General features: G+C 36.8%; 1 long non-coding RNA gene across 1 annotated transcript; it reads right to left on the bottom strand.

Moving 5' to 3' along the window:
- Positions 1 to 240: 240 nt before the first annotated feature.
- On the bottom strand, positions 241 to 5,310 carry LOC142921542 (uncharacterized). The gene is made up of 6 exons (XR_012939531.1): positions 5,241 to 5,310; positions 3,420 to 3,547; positions 2,824 to 2,874; positions 1,466 to 1,536; positions 493 to 625; positions 241 to 366 (listed from the first exon to the last, which is right to left on the bottom strand). It is a non-coding gene; the product is annotated as an uncharacterized LOC142921542 (long non-coding RNA).
- Between the last annotated feature and the right edge of the window lie 1,018 nt (positions 5,311 to 6,328).

Raw genomic sequence — 6,328 nt, 5'->3', positions numbered from 1 at the left:
CTTAAGAAAGCCTGACTCTGCTGATGAGACAGTGATAAGCAAAACCGGTCCAGAGTATTGCTTGTGTTGAACCAATACTGCTGAAATTATTATGATCCCAGAAGGTCGTGTGGTGGCTGATGGGATGTCTAAAAATATACCCTTAATTTTAATGTGGAAGGACAGCTACGTGAAGGAGGCGTATTGTCAGCGTATTTATTTTTTCAACACTTACCGGTGTTGTCAATATTATTTGGGCATCTTGTGTCTCAAAATAATCATCGACGTCCGTGTCTCCGGTAAGCTCTTTGCACTGAATGCCGAGTGCTCCAAACTTGTTCTGCCAGTCTTCGAATTTCTCCCGACACAGTGCCTTGATGGGGGCCACTAGGGGGTGCGCGTCACATTCATGCTCACACAGGTCTACATCAAGCGTGCTTGCTGTTGTACGAATGCAATGCCGCGTGGGCAATTGCAACAATGTATAATGCAACAATTAAGAGACGTACTTACTATAAATAACTTTTGCATTGTAGGAGGGCCCTTGGCATTCCATTAAGAGTTGAATTATGGCCAGCTCAAAAATAACAGTCTTCCCAGAACCAGTCGGAGCACAAACCACTACAGGTCTGTTTGTGTACAGAATCTTAATTTTAAAAAATGTAAGACAAAGTTTGTTAAACATCGTGTAAAGGCATCTCCAGCATTCATATGAGGTACTGTCATTGCCTCTTGGAAGTTGTGCAAGTGTTATCAATTCGGCAGAGTTAGTCACAATTAAGCATTGAGGCGGTGTTAAGTTGGGGATGAGTCTGTCTCTCCATTGGGTAATAACTGCTGACTCATCCACAAAGTGGTACCAATTATATCAACCCTGGTAGGATGATGGGGTGAGTTAACCCCCAACCTAGATTTGAAATAACAAATTTCAGATTGTGAGCCGCTCACTCTGCTGTTCAGTCACCTCATCATAGCATGCATATGCTTGCATGATATGCATGTATTCATAATAAAGGTTTTTGGGTTAGATCGCGTTATTTATAAATGTGTCGTAACCCTCCACCACCCGACACGGCCAATCAGCAAAAAAGTGTCACGTTGACAAAAGACAAATAGTTCACTACTATAGCCCACCGGTGTGTTGAAGAGTGAATCCACACCATTTACAGTTTGAGTACGACGTTTCGCTGGTAATTACATCCAGCATCATCGGGCAATTCGCCAGAATGGTGAATAATATTGGTCGCGAAAGCCTACGTGTTAAATATGCCTGTATGATTACCTCTAGAAATCTTAAACGTTGTAACCTTATGATTGTTTCACTTAGTAATGACCATTAATATCAACCCTCTTGGTACATTCCACAGACATAGTTACAATCAGTAATGAAGATGTATAGTACCGAGCAAAACAAAACTGGTATCACTGCATAGAAATCAAACCGTAAGTTACACGTTTGTTTAAGTGTAAAATGCCATATACTTACGTCATCCATGACGCGAGACTGAACCGAGTTAAAAAAAGGAAACTCCTTGAAAATATGTCTGTAAGGCAACGCTGAAGGTAAGTTTAGGATAACATATGTTTAGGATTATGAATTCCCGTGGAGAATAACTGAAAAAGGAGACTTTTGTTACTTTATTCAAAGACAAACATGTGCTAACATTTATTATGAGGAAATTGTACATTCGCATTGTTTGGGGTTATTGTCGTTGTTACGCTTATTTATCAATGAGAGTCTCACTGAGTCTCAACACCTTTTTCAGAAAGCATAACTACATTTTTGCTCATAAAAACACACAATGTCACACAATCCAGCAAGTATTTTAATTATTGTGGTTTCATTGACGTTATTGTTTGTTATTTATATTCTGAAGGGTGCTCCAGATGTTTTGTGACCTCCAATTAATTGACTCGTAACATTTTCCCCCTTTGTGTATTCATTTCTGTTTTGAAGAAACTTTATTTTAAAAATATGAAGGTTTTGTGAATTAAATGGGGGGGGGGTCACAAAACATCTGGACCACTCTGAATATATAGATGACACAATGATAGAGCACCAGACTAAGACAGAAGAAGGTTACTTGTGTTGTGGCCGAAACGTCGTGAGAATTTTATATTATTGTTTTATTTTATTATTTTATTATTTCCCTTTAACGTGGGTGACTTTACCGAAAGAACCCAGAAGACAGACTAAGACACTTCTAAGGTAAACAAGGTAAACAAAAAAGTCGGTGATTTCCTGCTCAAATGAGCACTGAGGCGGTGCTAAACTCCTGTTTACAGCCCTGAACCAGTGGTGGAAATTCCACATTCTTATAGGACAACCAGTTGACTTCCCCAACAAAGTGGTAATAATTTTATATTAACCCCAGAGGGAAAATGGGCTGAGTCAACCTCCAATCAGGATTTGAATTTCACAACCTTGAGATTGTGAGCTGATCCCTCTACCGCTGAAGCCTACCTGGTTGGTTCTTACTTCGTTTCAAAAGCAACACAGCTGAAGGAAGTCCACTCATTAATTTCATATACATTTTGTTGAATGTTCACAAATGAACATAGTAAAAATAGCACAAAAACATCAAGCATGCAATACTCCTCTGTCACATACCTGTCCCTGCACATAATATAAAAAAATAAGGCGATGTATTACACATCCGAGCGGCCACACGTCTTTCTCGGAGTGAATAATTTCAGCAGCGTTGATGCAACAACAAAAAAGCAAAGTCTAGTCCGGTTGAAGCTCAATTCTGGTGAGTGAAATACCAATCTTACAGGCAAGGGCCCTCACTTGATATGATCGATTATTTTTTTGTTTTAAAGAGGCAATCTAAAAAAGGATACGAATTTCAGAAACTGATCGCATTTCACTGATACTAAAGTCTTCCGAGTTTTCTGGGGAAAAAAAGAGATATGTTTTCAGTTTCAAGGACAATGCATATATTATCATAGTATGTTTTTTGTTTGCATTTTGACTGCAATTATTGTGGTTTATGCAGTAACGTGAATCCTTGTTAAAAAGGTTTCAGTTTTGTTGCCAGAAAAAAGGGGAAAACCCCTATTATTACATAATTATACAATTAAAGAGAAATCTGAAAAGTCCCTTCGGAATATTAGGAAGAAGGTTGCAATGTACAGTTAACACAAACGTATAATGAGCACGATTGTGGAGAATACTATAGGTAACTACATAAATAAGCAGCTATGACCCCTTCCCATATATGCGCCTCCACGTAAAAAAATATAAAAGTATGATTTGCACATCCCATCAGCAGCATTGGTACAACACAGGAAAGCTCTGTATTGGTTTCGACATTGAGTATCTTCAAGCTTGCTTGCACCAATGCTGGTGAAGCGACTGATGCTTTACGCAACAATAAAACGAAACCATTTGAGACTACCCATCACATGTACTCATACACCAAGTCTCATTATCTCACCTCCAACGTTCTCTTTGGCTTCTCTACTTTCTGAGGAATCGCCGCATTTGAGATTTCCTTGAAAGTCATTGGTATACGCACCAGAATACTGGCCAAAGCCATCCATCGACTCCACGCCTTTGTGAACACTGTAACGACAACAACAAACATCACATTATTCTCGCATTATTCTTGCAAAACAAGAATTCCGTTTCTGTGTTAGGGAACTCATACATATAGCAACGCGCATGTTGGAAACTCTTCTTATCCACACCGATATGCGGGGTATTGTTGGTGGATCCAAATATCAATGCTTATCTCCGTCCACTTATCCTCGTGTAGAAGTGTGGACACACACGTACGCGTGTTCTGCCCCGTACGTAGCCAACCGTGCTAATCGGAGGTGCGGGTATTACGGTGTGTTTGATACTGGCAACATTTTATATCGAATGTGGAGATGTGGCTCCACGTGAATATGATGTTTAACTTCAAATAGAGCATCGTGTGAAAGGGTCTGGGCCACCTCATCATGCAACACACCAGCGATTCGTTTTCTGCGTATAGATGAGGGCACTACAGTGGATCGTCATCAGCCATGGTCGATCCACTGCTGGATAAAGGCCTCCGCAATAAGCCGCCGCTTTCTCTCACGGCCCTGCAAGCTAGCAGACCATCATTGCTACCACAATACGTATGTTGCAACAAATGTTTGTTGTCATGGCAATGGGAAATACGATAAAAAATGTACTCTAGTCAACCTTCATGAAGTACATTATTGTAGTAGCCATCATTACTACTGCTATGTATTTTGTACATATTCATATTACGCAACTGTGTTTTTCATTAATAATTAAATGTAAAACGTAGATTAATAATATAGAGTAAACATGCCCACCGCGTTGTTTGAGATGAGGTGCTATAAATAAGCCACATTAATCCAAATGCATTGCATAGAGCACCCAACTCCACAACTATGGGACAATGACGTTCAAGGGCTACAATCCATCTTCAAATCGGGTGCTAAAATGTAAAAAACATGTTTTGACCCATCAAAGGGCAAATGTTGTCCTCGAAATGTAGTACACTTAAGGCGTGCCATGCAAATATAAAAATGCTAACACTGTACGCAGTCATTTGCACATAGCGACGCGTGATTTCACTTTGTTTTTTTGTCGTATTTAGATGTTTTTAGACAGTGAAATACATGATACAAACATTAGTTGAAGGCATATGTCGATAGTTGTGAAAGATTATAAATGTATTCATATTGCACACACACTGTAACAAATGATCTGAGCGTCAGCTTCATTTTAGCCTAAGGGACCCCCTCATGACAGCTTGTCCTTGTGGAGCACAAGGTAAACACAACCCTGAGCCAAATGGAAATTCCACGTGCCTATGACATCCATAGAACAACCTAAACAGGTATTTGCCGGCAGGGGGTGATGTTGCCTTTGGTTATAGGACCCATATCTGATAGGGTCCTTGCCTGTGTTCTATGGTTCTTTCAGTAAAATCTAGATTTGAAGCTTTCGTGACTGCAGGAATCCATACTCTATATAAAATGTATACCTACGTGACTTTACCGAAAGAACCAAAGAGTATCTTTTAATTAAGCTACGTAGATCGAAAAAAAAGTTATTAAAAACATCACGACGTTTCGATACGCAAACACAAAGCGGTCCGTCATACGCTTGTGTTGCAACCGAAAGGTCGTGATATTTTTAATCGCTTTATTTGGATTATTATTTTTTTCTATGTACGTTAACTTTGTTTTACCGAAAGAACCGTTAGAATACGGACCGCTGCAGTCACGAAAGTTTAAATAAAAATGTCCTTCACCTGTAATGATCCATCTTGCAGTTCACCAGCATTGGTTGAAGCGAGCCAGACTGGTGAATGTTGAACGTGTGTGGAATGTTGCTTTGTGTTAAACCATTGCTGTTTATTTACTTTGAAATAACTGTTAGTAAGTTATCCCTGACTAGGTGAATCTCTAACGAGGTTAATCTCTAACGAGGTTAATCTCTAAGTTAATCTCTTATTAAGTTAATCTCTTACTAAGTTAATATCTTAATAAGTTAATATCTAAGTCAATATCTTACTAAGTTAATATCTAAGTTAATATCTTACTAAGTTAATATCTTACTAAGTTAATATCTTACTAAGTTAATCTCTAACTAGGTTAATCTCTAACTGAGTTAAAATAAAACTAAGTTAATCTCTAACTAAGTTAATATATAACTAAGTTAATCTCTAACTAAGTTAATATCTAACTAAGTTAATATCTTACTAAGTTAATATCTTACTAAGTTAATCTCTTACTAAGTTAATATCTTACTAAGTTAATCTCTAACTAAGTTAATCTATTACTAAGTTAATCTCTAACTAAGTTAATATCTTACTAAGTTAATCTCTTACTAAGTCAATATCGTACTAAGTTAATCTCTTACTAAGTTAATCTATTATTAAGTTAATATCTTACTAAGTTAATATTTACTAAGTTAATCTCTTACTAAGTTAATCTCTTACTAAGTAAATCTCTTACTAAGTTAATCTCTAACTAAGTTAATATCTTACTAAGTTAATATCTTACTAAGTTAATCTCTAAGTTAATATCTTACTAAGTTAATCTCTTACTAAGTTAATCTCTTACTAAGTTAATATCTTACTAAGTTAATATCTTACTAAGTTAATCTCTTACTAAGTTAATATATAACTAAGTTAATATATAACTAAGTTAATATCTTAATAAGTTAATCTATAACTAAGTTAATCTCTAAGTTAATCTCTTACTAAGTTAATATATTACTAAGTTAATATCTAACTAAGTTAATCTCTTACTAAGTTAATCTCTTACTAAGTTAATCTATTATTAAGTTAATATCTTACTAAGTTAATATCTTACTGAATTAATCTCTAACTAAGTT

This window comes from Petromyzon marinus, unplaced genomic scaffold (assembly GCF_048934315.1).
Source record: "Petromyzon marinus isolate PM22_M1 ecotype Great Lakes invasive population unplaced genomic scaffold, UKy_Petmar_22M1.pri1.0 PM_G_Scaffold_81, whole genome shotgun sequence".
Lineage (NCBI taxonomy): Eukaryota > Metazoa > Chordata > Hyperoartia > Petromyzontiformes > Petromyzontidae > Petromyzon > Petromyzon marinus.
This window is presented reverse-complemented; position numbering and strand designations above follow the sequence as displayed.